The sequence below is a fragment of the Apodemus sylvaticus genome, chromosome 9, assembly GCF_947179515.1.
Source record: "Apodemus sylvaticus chromosome 9, mApoSyl1.1, whole genome shotgun sequence".
Taxonomy (NCBI): domain Eukaryota; kingdom Metazoa; phylum Chordata; class Mammalia; order Rodentia; family Muridae; genus Apodemus; species Apodemus sylvaticus.
Window position 1 is genome coordinate 46,364,353 of NC_067480.1, and position 13,070 is coordinate 46,377,422.

General features: G+C 42.0%; 1 pseudogene; it reads right to left on the reverse strand.

Annotated features, from left to right (window-relative positions):
* Positions 1-368: 368 nt before the first annotated feature.
* Positions 369-2,639, reverse strand: LOC127691897 (HMG domain-containing protein 4-like; annotated as a pseudogene).
* Positions 2,640-13,070: the final 10,431 nt, after the last annotated feature.

Below are 13,070 nucleotides of genomic sequence, written 5' to 3' on the forward strand. Positions count from 1 at the left end.
TTTTTTGCTTTGTTTTGTTTTGTTAGTTTTTCGAGACAGGGTTTCTATGTGTAGCCCTGGCTGTCCTGGAACTCACTTCTGTAGACAGGCTGGTTTCAAACTCAGAAATCCACCTGCCTCTGCCTCCCATGTGCTGGGATTAAAGGCATGTGCCACCACTGCCCAGACTATACTGATTTTTAAAGCAGAATTTTTTTCACAAAAAAATAATTCCAAGCCCATGTTCATGCCAAAGTTTCCTTTTAGTTAAACTTTTGCCATTTCATAAAATTACTAAAAGGAAAGTAATTATAATCCTATGTATATACTGCACATTATATATGTACATCTATATATACATAATTTATATAGATATAAAAATGTAAAACCTACAGCCAGAGGTCAGTGGAGGATCTGGAACAGTCATATATATATAAACTAGGGAAGGGGTAGACAGTCTTCTGTCCCAGGCTTCTTGGAGATCTCAGTCCAGGAATGATGTATGCAGTGTTGTCCAGCATGTTCGACACGACCTGGTTAGGACAGCCATTCAGTTCAGGTAGTTGTGTGGTCAGGCATGCCATGGGCCAAGAGCACAGCTAATGGGATCCAGGAGCACTGACAAGCCACTGGACACTGCTACCATGCCCTCTGTCTCCTGCGGGTGGTGTCCAGTGAGGCTGGGGGCTCTCCCAACACCTAGAGGTGAGTAGTCACATCCGTGGGCTCTGTTTCATGGGCTTTGGCTGGTGAGGCTGGCAAAGGCATTGTGGCCAGTGGGGACTTCTTTTGGGGTGACAGTGTTCCCACAGAAGAAGCTCCGACTTTTACAGAACCTTCTGCACTGGATGCTTTTCTTTACACAGTTGTGACTTCAGCTTCCTTCTGTTTGTGCTGCAGAGACTGAACCTTTTGCTTCCAGATCAGTTTGTCTTTTACTGGAAACTGCTTCTCCAAAATCTATGCTTGGATGGTCAGCTACAATGGTTGGTTATGCGTTACTCCTTACAGAATACCTGGTAGGCAGACATGTTCTTCCTTTTTGGCTTTTCTTCCCCCTCACCCCACCCCACCCCCCGTCCTTCTCTTCCCTTTTCTTTTTCTTCTCCCCATGTCCATCTGTGCGTAGAGCAGAAAGTGGCAGGGTGAGAATACTGGAGGCAGGGACTGGTGTCATGCCGTGCTCCCAAGCAGTGCCATGCTCTCTGGCAGAGCTTCTCTTGGTCCAGGAGTGCCGCTTCTCCTTGTGTCTTCTCTTTGTGTCCTTGTCCTCCTTCTTCTTGCTCTTTCTTCTTCTTCTTGCTCTCTTCTTCTTCTTCTTCTTCTTCTTCTTCTTCTTCTTCTTCTTCTTCTTCTTCTTCTTCTTCTTCTTCTTCTTCTTGCTCTTTCTTCTTCTTCTTCTAGTTCTTCTTCTTCTTCTTCTTCTTCTTCTTCTTCTTCTTCTTCTTCTTCTTCTTCTTCTTCTTCTTTTTCTTCCTCGTCTTCCTCTTCTTCTTCCTCCTCCTCCTCCTCCTCCTCCCCCTCCTCTTCTTCCCCTCCTCCTCCTTCTCCCCTCCTCCACCTTCTCCTCCCCCTCCTCTTCTTCCTCCTCCTCCCTCATCTCCCTGTAAGAGTCACCTATCACCAGCTCCCTGGCCTCCAGCTCCCCAGTTGAGGACAATTCTGACTCTACTAGAATTGGGTCAAGCCCTGTGATATCAAGATTGGCACTGTGGGGTTCTGGAAGCTGGAAGGCATCTAACCCACGGCCTTCTGGGCCAGGAAAGGAGTGTGAGTCTGAGGACGGCTTGTGCTTCTTCCAGGAGTTTTCAGGATGCTCTGTAGCTCATGTCCTAGGAGTAAAGCACCTTGCTCATCCCGAGCTAGTTTCTTAGAGAGATTCTTCAGAGAAGCCTGTTGGACAGGGTACTGGAAAGCCTCCTCTTCCACTGAGCTGCTTCCCTTCTCCCTTGGTGAAAGAATACGTTCCATCTTAAAGCCATCAGGCTCATGAGGAGTCAGTGTCTCTGTTCACAGAGTGGCTCCATTTTTTGGGTTTGTGGGCCTTGCTGTCATCCAGGGAGAGCTCCCCACTGCTGCCATTGCTCTTTGGTGGTGCTCCTTTCTGCTCTCTGAATGGCTTGAAGAACTGGAGGATTTCTCTCCTGCCTTCTTAGAGGACTTGGCACCTGCTGCCAGCGGGGAGATGACCAATTTCAACAGGTCCATTGCTGTGTCAGGAGACTGTGGGCTAGATTTCTTCTTTTTCTTCTGTGATGATTCCAAAGTCATAATGTCTTGTGTATGACAAATGAAGACTGTTCTTCTCTGCTGAATCTTCCAAAACACCAGCCCTCCTCCTTTCTCCTCCTTCACACAGGTTTATCAGTACTCAGAACAAGAACATCTGTCCTCTATAGTAGTTATCATTAGGGGAGTGCTTCCTCTTCTTCTTGTGCGTGAATGTCCCCACGAAGAACAAATCAATGTTCTTTGATTTCTTCTTGGAAGAACTTCTAACCTGTGCAGCAACTTCTTCCTCTTCCCTTAAGAAATCTTTGTAAAACTGCTTCTTTTCTCCTTGGCTTCGGCCAGCTGCAAGTCCTATGTCCTCAAAGCTTTGATCACCAGCTGTGACCATCAAAGCAATCTTCTTTTTTCATGGAGTCATCATAAGCCATGGTGGTCCTGCAGGGCCTTTGAGAATGTATTATGTGACTGCATCCAGACTCTTTCCCGTCTACAGGACCAGGTCTTCACTCCGCTTGCTCAGATCCCTCCTCAGCTCCGCCATCTTGGAGAAGAAGAAAAGAGTTCTAGCAACCAGGGATGATCTTGTTTTCAGGAAGAAGTAAGGTGCTGTTACATAACAAAAGTACGCAGGAATATGTTTGGCATCCAATAATCATTTTGGGCACATTTTGGTACTCCCTTATCTAATCTGAGGATAAAGATAAGAAGGATTTTCTGATGAAAAGAATGTTTTTCAATAAGTCAACTTGATGCATTCTTTTCATTACTTGAAGCATGGTGTTAATGAAAATGGGGGAAAAAGCTAGAAGCACCATGGTGGCTCATGCCTGTAAACATCAACCCTCGAGAGACAGAAGCAGGAAGACTGCCATGAGTTTAAAACCAACCTCAGATACAAACTGAGACCTTGTCTCACAAATGAAGGGAGAAGGTACTAGATAGTGATTGAAGTACAAAAGATGCTACAAAATTGGAGTACCCAAAATTGGAGACATAGCCTATGAGTCTTCAGTGTGATTGTGCCCTCAGAAAGGTCATTGTTAGGGTACCGTAACCTGATCCTAGACAAAGTCCAAGTTATGTAACTGCCTTTCTTCAGAAATCATGTTCTTTAGGTGACCTTAAGATTACAATTTGTCTTCCCTTACTATCTGCCTAAAACAATAACTGTGCAGATAATGCTAACTGAATTACTTTGCTTTTGTGACTATTGCATTTCTCTTTGTGAATTAGCAATTTCACATTCTCACTGAGTCATTTCTACAAAGTTTGATTAATATGTGTCTCCCGCTGCCAGACACCCCTTCAGAACTTATAAAACGGGATTGGAGAGTCTGAAAAGGTAGAGGATCGGTTTCTGTATGGTTGGAATTTCATCAGTGTCTTTTGAGTCTTATCCAGAAAGTCAACCTTTCCCCTTTCCCCTTCCCCCTTCCTCTTTCCCAGTAATTTTTAATGCATATGTTGTATTTTGTATTCTTTACTGAGTTCATAAGTTGGACTTACTAGAGGTTAATAATACATCCACTGCATGACTTTCCTAAAAATTACCTCATACTTTATTTTTAATCTAAAGATGATTCCATATTAAGTTAAATACATGCTTGTTGAATTTCTATATCTTTAACATCTTAGGTATTAGCAAGCTCCTGAAAATGCACTTTATACACCAAGTAGCAGGATTTCTGACTTGTGAAGTGTCATTGATTGAGATGATAAACACACAAAGCAGGGAGAGGTGAAATGTCAGGGGCAGTGAATAGGCTTCCACAGAAGAGCTCTGTTTGAGCATGCGTAGGCAGGACTGTTGAGCACTGACTGCATCCACTGCAGAGCTGTTTGAGCATGTGTAGGCAGGACTGCTGAGCACTGACTGCATGCAGGACAAATGTGTATTGGACAAAGCAAGTGGATTTTGCAGATGTACAAAGTCTACTGAAAGAAATATTTTTTAAAGTGGCAGTTGGCCCTACACCTATTCACATGGATATTGTATTTACTCCTCACTAACCTAAATTGTCTTCTTTTCTAACTACCACATGCTAATACCACATGCTAAGCAAATGTGATAGGCTGAAAACATGAACACATGTGGATCTCAAAAACCTGTAAATCTATTCATTTCTATGGTAAAACGGAAGTTGATTGACATTATATTTAGGATTACAAAATGGGCAGATTATTATGCATTCCTGGTGACTTGGGCCCAATGTAATCAATCCTAACAGCCCTTCACAGCAGTCTGAGGGAAGATCAACCAGGAAGTGACTGTGAAGACAGAAGTAGGAGTTGGAATGATGACTCCCTCAATGACCCAGAAAGAGCACAGTGTGGAAAGACCTTGAGTTTAGCACAGTGAAACTGATTTCATTCTTCTGACCTCCGAAGTCAGGTAGAAATTCAAGTCATTTTAAACGCTAAATTCAGCACACTTGGTAACAGCAACAGCAGGAAACTAATGTAAGTGAGCAGGCAGGATCTTTGAACAGATTTTGACCTGTTCACAAAATATCATATGAGAACTTGCCTCAAGAGATTGCAATGCTCTCTCACCACTGAATACAAACTTTTAGCAGATCAATAAAAGACTAAACTTTTCCTGTGAGAAGAGCTTCTTAGGCCTTACACAGCGGTGCACACTTGCAATCCCAACACTGAGCAGCCGAGGCAGCAAGAGTGTGAGTATGGGGCTAGTGTGAGCTACATAATGAGTGAGAAGCTAGAAAGAGAGAAAAGAAGAGAGAGAGACAGAAACAGAGACACAGAGACAAAGAGGCAAAGAGACAGAGAAAGTATGTTTATGAGGAAAAAAAAACCCATATCTCACTGTACCTAATAGTAATTTATAACTTTTTGAAGCTGTTAAATTCTCCCACTGACCAAAATTTAACACTGTAACTAAATATGTTAGATAAAAAGTCAAAGTTGTAAATGCCAAAACTTTGTACGAAAAAAAAAAACATACTTGGAGAATATAATTTTATCACGTAATTTAAAAGCACGTTTTGTTTTGTGCATAGGCTTTTACCTACATGGTTTTACCACTTCATGGATGACAGACGGGCTGTTGTCACAATAATCTTTGTGATCGTGCCACGTTATATTTTCTGTGCACACACTGGAAGCTGTCATCTAGTTGTTCACATTCGTTTTATTTGACAATTAATTATGAAAAGGCCACACCCCCATCTATGGTTTCTCTAAACACACCTCTGTTTATTTCAGAATACTTAGGATCCTGTCTGTTCATCTTTTCCATTTTAGCTTCCTCTTCTCTTACGTTCACTTATCAAATATCGTGGTGGTTTGAACTCCAACAAGGCCACACCTTCAAATAGTGCCATTTCCTGGGTTAAGCATATCCAAGCACCACAGTCGCTAAGTCTTTAACTTGTGCAGGACCCCTCACCTCTCCACAGGTACCTTGTATTATGAAAATTACAAACTAGGCATAGTCCCGATTATCAAGAAACTGTGCTCCTCATACTCGATTGGCAATTGTAGATGCCTTTATAGTTTTGACTCTTAGTCCATTGTATTGTGTATGTCTGTATCTCTATTAAAAGACAAGTACTTATTTATGACCAGGGATTAGGTCATATTCATTTTGGTTTTTACAGCATTTTATAGCCACATATGTATACATGTGCTGGATTAAATCAATCTAAAAGAGAATAAATAACACATCAGAAAATTATTTGACAAGTCAAGGTTTAAAAATGGTAATATGAAGGGCTGGAGGGATTGCTCATTGGTTAAGAACATTTGCTACTCTTGCAGAGGACCCAGGTTGGATTCTAGCACCCACATGGGGTCTGATGACAATATATAATTCCAGTTAAGGGGGTCAGGGGTAGGAATGGGGTCTGTGATGCTTTCTTCTGGCCTTTGCAGACAGTGGATATAGATGTAGATGGTACACTTAGCACACAAGCAGAACACTCATACACACAAAACAGAAGTAGATAAATCTTTAAAAATGGTAATTACATTATACTGGGAGGATGTGACTACTCATAGATGGCTGGTGTAGCAGAGTTGAGGCTATATGTTCAGCAGCCATTTCTTTTTCCTTCCTTAGTACAAAGTAAGACAATATTCTCCTCACATGTACAGTGAGCCAAGTGAGGCTCCACAGAGCTCAGAGCTAGTTGTGAGCCATGCAGCTGGAATTAAAGGCAAGTGAGACACATTCTTTCTTCCTTTCTTTCTTTCTTTCTTTCTTTCTTTCTTTCTTTCTTTCTTTCTTTCTTTCTTTCTTTTCCCTTCTTTCTTTCTCCCTTCTTTCTTTCCTTCCTTCCTTTCTTTCTTAAGTGATTAAAGCATTCTTTATTTCCCTTTTTCCCCTCCAACTCCCCATGCCTCCTCCCAAACTCCTGGCTTCTTCTTCTTCTTCTTTAATAGTTATTGTTTCTCTCTCTCTCCGCTGAGTACATTCAGTGTTACATGTACATGGTTTCAGTGTTCACATTTGGTACTTGATAACCAATTAGGGGGCGAGCCCCTGGGAAAGACAACTGGCCCAATTCTCAGCATCCTCAGTTGCCCGTGGTTCTTTGTCTAGAGGTACTGCCCAGGGGTGAGTTTTCCCCCTTCTCTGTTAGCTTTTCTATTGATATTGTCCTTTTTCAGGTCTTGGTTAAGTAGTCATTTTGTTGAGTTAGCACAGGTGATAGTTCCCTGATATTTCTAGGAGACACAACTTCATGGGAGATTCCCTAGTTCTCCCGCTCTTAACAATCTTTCTGCCCCTCTTGTGCGATGCTCCTTGAGCCCTAGGTAGAGAAGTTGTATTGTAGATGTATTCATTGAGGTTAGACATCTCATAATTCTCAGAATTTTGACCAGTTGTGGTTTTCTACAATAGCTTCTGCCTGTTGAAAGAGAAGCTTGTTTTATTGGGAACTAAACTTGCCTTAGATGTAAGAATAAATAGTTAGAAGGCAGTTAGGAAGTATTCTGGTTTAGTAAAATAGTGATAGTAGGTTCTCCTCTAAGGTGCATAACCTCAGTAGCCCCAGGTAGTTTATTGTTTTCCAGTACCAAGCATACTTTTTTTTCTGCTGAGTGGGTCTTAAGTCCAACTAGAGAGCTATTGTTTATTGCCAAGACATGAATGCTATTGTTGCATTTTTAGGAATATCCCTAAAATACTGCACTTTTAGGTATTCCCCTACCCTGGTCCATCAAGTCCCTGGAGGATTTAAGTGCATCCTTTCTCACTGATCCAGACAAGGCAGCCCTATTGGAGAATAGATACCATAGTCGGGCTATAGCTTTGGGGATAGCCTTTGCTCCAGTTGTTGGGGAACCCACATGGAGACTGGGACACTTTCAAATCTACCTGTGAGTCTCCCTTTAGGCCTTTTCTCTATACTGTCTACTCTAGAGGTTTCAGTTATAGATTTGGGCATCATAAAATGGAAGACTTGTGGCTATTTAAATGTCTATGTGTGAACTGCACATATAAATATTAAAACTTAGTCCAAGACTTAAAGCTTAAGTGGTCCAGAAAGCAATACTAGTCAACAAACTTGGGTTGGGGGAGGATTTCAAAGTGACAGGGGGTAAGAAGATAGTAGGCTTTATTTGGACATACCAAATGCAAAATAAAGAAAAACAAAGGAAAAAAACAGGAACATTGTAGCTATCCATGTAGTTGACTCTGAATTATGTTAGCTAGCTAGATTACTAACTCTGAATGCAGAGTTTTCAGAAGGTGTACTAATTCTTTACCACACACTCTACTTAAATTCTAAAGAAATATTTCTTTGACTTCGGATGACAGAGAAGCATCTTAAAAAATGTTCAACTTCATTAGTCATTAGAGAAATGCAAATCAAAACAACCCTGAGATTTCACCTTACACCAGTCAGAATGGCTAAGATTAAATCTCAGGAGACAGCAGGTGTTGGTGAGGATGTGGAGAAAGAGGAACACTCCTCCACTGCTGATGGGGTTGCAAATTGGTACAACCACTCTGGGAATTAGTCTGGCGGTTCCTCAGAAAACTGGGCACGTCACTTCCAAAAGATCCTTCTATACCACTCCTGGGCATATACCCAGAGGATTCCCCAGCAGGTAATAAGGATATGTACTCCACTATGTTCATAGCATCCCTATTTATAATAGCCAGAAGCTGGAAAGAACTCAGGTATCCCTCAACGGAAGAATGGATACAAAAAATGTGGTATACTTACACAATGGAGTAAGCCATTAGAAACAATGAATTCACGAAATTCTTAGACAAATGGATGGAGCTGGAGAACATCATACGAAGTGAGGTAACCCAGTCTCAAAAGATCAATCATAGTATGCACTCACTGATAAGTGGATATTAGCCTAGAAAAATTGGAATACCCAAAACATAATCCACACATCAAATGATGTACAAGAAGAACGGAGGAGTGGCCTGGTTCTGGAAAGACTCAGTGTAGCAGTATAGGGCAAAACCAGAACAGGGAAGTGGGAAGGGGTGGATGGGAGAACAGGGGGACAGAAGAGGGCTTATGGGACTTTCGGGGAGTGGGGGGCCAGAAAAGGGGAAATCATTTGAAATGTAAATAAAAAATATATCAAAGAAAAAAAGAAAGAAGAAAGAAATGTTTCTTTGAAGAAATTATTTTTTTAAAAGCTCATTATAATTTTTTCTAGTAGCTACAAAATGGAAGAATCATACTCTACCGATAGCATAGCAATCTCAAAATGCTTGATATCACAGTGTCCATGAATGTTAATAAGGAATGTGAGGACTAGTCAACCATGATGATTCATGCCTATAAACCTGCACAAGTGAGGCTGAGATGGGAAACTGCCCAACTTGAAGCTAGTTTGAGTTATGGAGTAAGTGTAAGTCTAGCCTAGGGTAGATAATAAAACTCTGCCTTGATGTCTTAGTTAGGGTTACTATTGTTGTGATGAAACATCATGACCAAAGCAACTTGGGAGAGGAAAGGGTTATTTGGCTTGTACTTCCACATCACAGTTCATTATCCAAGGAAGTTGGGACAGGAACTCAAGCAGGGCAGAAGCTTGGAGGCAGGAGCTAGCACAGAGGCCATGGAGGAGTGCTACAGACTGGCTTGCTCACCAGGGCTTGCTCACCAGGGCTTGCTTGGCTTTATTTCTTATAAGACTCAGGACCACCAGCCTAGGGATGGCACCACTCATAATGTGTTGGGCCCATTTTTATCAACCACAAAAGTAAAAAAACTGCCCTACAAGCTTACCTATAGCCTGATCTTATGAAAGCAGTTTCTTAATTGTGGCTTCCTCCTCTCTGATGACTCTAGCTTTTGTCAAATTGAAATAAAACTAACCAATACACTCAACAATGACAAAAATAAAGGAAGAAAAGAAATATCATTTATTGACAGCAAAGATGCCCAAGATACCCTCTGTCTTTCACATACATACATGTGCATGCATAAACATGGATGTGCATATACAGCGCATACATAATAACAGAATCCTGATTGTAGAATAAATTCATGCCCACTGCAAATAAACCAAAGGTCAGGAACAGTTGTTAGGAGGACAAAGAGCTGTTTGTTTGCTTGCTTGCTTGTTTGATTTTAAACCTTGTGTGTATTGTTTTGAGCTTGTTGGCAAATGTATGTTTGGTAAATGTCACATAAGTGACACAGTTTCGAAACTCCCTTTTCCTGTACCTTTGCTTCCCATCTGAGTGAACTGGGAAGCTGGACAGCTTTTACCCACTACAAACTTTGGCATAGTTGCTGCTATTTGCCAAAAGTCATATGTGGCCCAATAAGTGAAGGTTCGTTCATAACAGTGGTCACCTTGAGTGAATACTTACTTGGATTGTACTATCCTGATAGGAGAAATCCAGTTTCTTACTCCCACCCAATGCTACTTCTGTCCAGGCAATTCAGATTGGCTGCTTATTGGAGCACATATGATCTTTGGCAGATAGCAGAAATAAATATATTATATGTATATGTGCATGTATATATGTGTGTATATATATGTTATGTGTGCAGGAAGTATAGTATTATTTGTAGAAATGCAAATTTCTCAGATGATTGTATTGTTTTTGCTTAATTAAGTGAAACTTTAATTACAAATACCTTCATATTCATGACTTGTATTGTGGATCATGAAGACACTCTGAGGAATATTCCAAAAGACATTATAAATACTTTTAAATGGAGAGAATGAAATATTGTTTACGAACTCTTTGGACATCTGCCAATGAGGCGAACAGTTTTCCAGAACTTTCTTCAGCAGTAAAGGCAGCTCATTATAGCACAGATAACCCACATTCCTTCCATAAGTAGCTGGGCAGGACGATGGAGCTATAATTTAGAGTTATCATCTCCCTCTGCAGAGACAAGAAAATTAAAACAGGCCGAATTTTGTTGATTTGAACATCCTGAATGTTTCAACACTCTTTAAATGCCAGCAGGACAGAACAAGCAACAAATTCCTCATTTGATCTCGATAGGTTCCAGTCAAAAGAAAGATGCATTGAAAAATTGAATAAACTTCACTGCCTACTCGTAGTTCTGTATAAAACAAGTGAATTCTGTGCTTAGACTTATGTTCTACTCTCAAGATATCTCGACATGTTGATACAATATTCCCAAATTTGAGGCAATTCTGCTCCCAAGATTTTTGAGTAAGTGATAACTCAGCTTGTCTCTTTCTTTGAGTCCTCTGAAAGAGGACTCTGGGGGAACCCTGGGATACCCTGCTGCTTTCTGCCTAGCAGGGAGGTTTAGGAGGTCTATGGCCTCCAACTGCCTGAAGCAGAAATTTACATGGAATGTGAAGGCTTCAGGCAAGCAGCCAGAATCCTCAAATCTGGCCTGACCTTGCACAGCCAGCAAGGAGAGAACACTTGTGGATTCTGCAACCTTTGGCTCTGTTCCTTTGAAAGCACTGGCAACGAAGTTTGTGCTGGCACCAGAGCTTAAGCATTGGCATCAGGGCAGCAGCACCAAAGAGTCTCATGGTTTCCTCGTCTTTCTTCAACTACATGCAAAAGCCATTAAGTATTCTCAGGTCCAGGAAGGTTTGGGCTTGGACAGTCAGGCAAAGGGGACTGTTTTCTAACTAAATTTTACAGAGTAATCAAGTCTTCCTTGTACTCCCCAAGAAGACTACCAAGCCCCAACCCCAAGCCCAAACTCTAATTGTGAAAATTTCATTTTGGAAAACCAGACAGTTGGGCTGGTAAGATGGCTCAGCAGAGGAAGATAGTGGCTGCTGAGGGTGACGGCCTGAGTTTGATATCTAGAACCCTTCTTGGTGGGAAGAGCAAACCAACTCCTTCAAGTTGACCTCTCGTCTTTGTATGTGCAGCACAGCTCACACCAACCACTGCCGACTGAATGCAAATGTTAAGACATAAAGAAAAACAGACAGATACATAATTAAGGGAAGGGACTCTTTCCCAAACAGGTCAAGAAGAAAAAAAATTTTTTTTCTGTAAATCTTATTTTCTTATTGAATATATTCTTCATTTACATTTCAAATGTTATACCCTTTCCCGGTTTCCCCCCTCCCAGAAAATTCCCAACCCATCCTCCCTCCCCCTGCCTCCAAGAAGATGCCCCTTTGCCTAACCCACTCCCACCTACCCCCCTCGATTTCCCCACACTGGGGCATCTATCGAGCCTTCACAGGACCAAGGACCTCTCCTTCCACTGATGTCTGACAAGGCATTCCTCCGCAGCAATTGCAGCAGGAACCATGTGTACTCTTTGGTTAATGGCTTAGTCCCTGGGAGCCCTGGGAGCCCTGGGAGCCCTGGGAGCCCTGGGAGCCCTGGGAGCCCTGGGAGCCCTGGGAGCCCTGGGAGCCCTGGGAGCCCTGGGGCGTCTGGTTGGCCAACGTTCTTCCCATGAGACTGCAAACCCCTTCAACTCCTCCAGACCTCCCTCCAACTCCTCCATTGGGGACCCAGCGCTCAGTCCAATGGTTGGCTGCTAGCCTCTGCCTCTGTATCTGTAAGGCTCTGGCAGGGCCCCTCAGGAGACAGCCATAACAGGCTCCTTTCGGCAAGCACTTCTTGGCATCCACAATAAGGTTGGGATTTGGTGACTTTTATAGGATGAATCTCAAGGTAGGACAGTCTCTGGATGACAAGAAAAATATTTTAAGAATAAGAGTTTAGCTGGGTGTGTTGGTATAGGACTTTAAGTCAAGCACATGGGAGGTAAAGGTGAATGACTCTGTGAGTTCAAGTTCAGTTAGGTCTACATAGAGGGTGTCAGGACGGTTGGGGTTACATAGAGAAATCATGAGAGAGAGAGAGAGAGAGAGAGAGAGAGAGAGAGAGAGAGAGAGAGAGAGAGAGAGAGAGAGAAAGAGAGTTTAGCATGAGCCAGGCAGTATACAGTTTTTATTTCCTTGACAATTTTTTCTGATATTCTCTTTTGTAGTTGAAAGCTCTGAAGCCTACTATTAACATAAGTGAGTACATGTCTGCTGCCTATGTTATTTGGGCGAGCAGACTGAGCCCATTTAGTGGTTCTTAGGATCTATGTATTTAATAGACATTTTCTCTCTTCTGGTTCCCATTCTCCCTTCCCTCTCGCCTTCCCTCCTTTCTTCTCAAGATCAAAGTGCAAGCACAGTGTCATTCACTTATCAACAGACAAAAGACTAATCTTCATTACGTCATCAACATCTGACCTATATTTCTGTTCTAGTCTGTCCCCACAAACAAGTTCCAACTTCACTAACTGGCTCCTAATAAACATATGTTGATTAGATGATTAGACAAGTAGAAAAACAGAGCAGGGGGAAAAAAAATCTATGAGCAGAGACCCCAACATGTAGCAATTCATCTGAGAAAGCAGAGATGGGTTTCTGCAATTCCCTGAGTATTT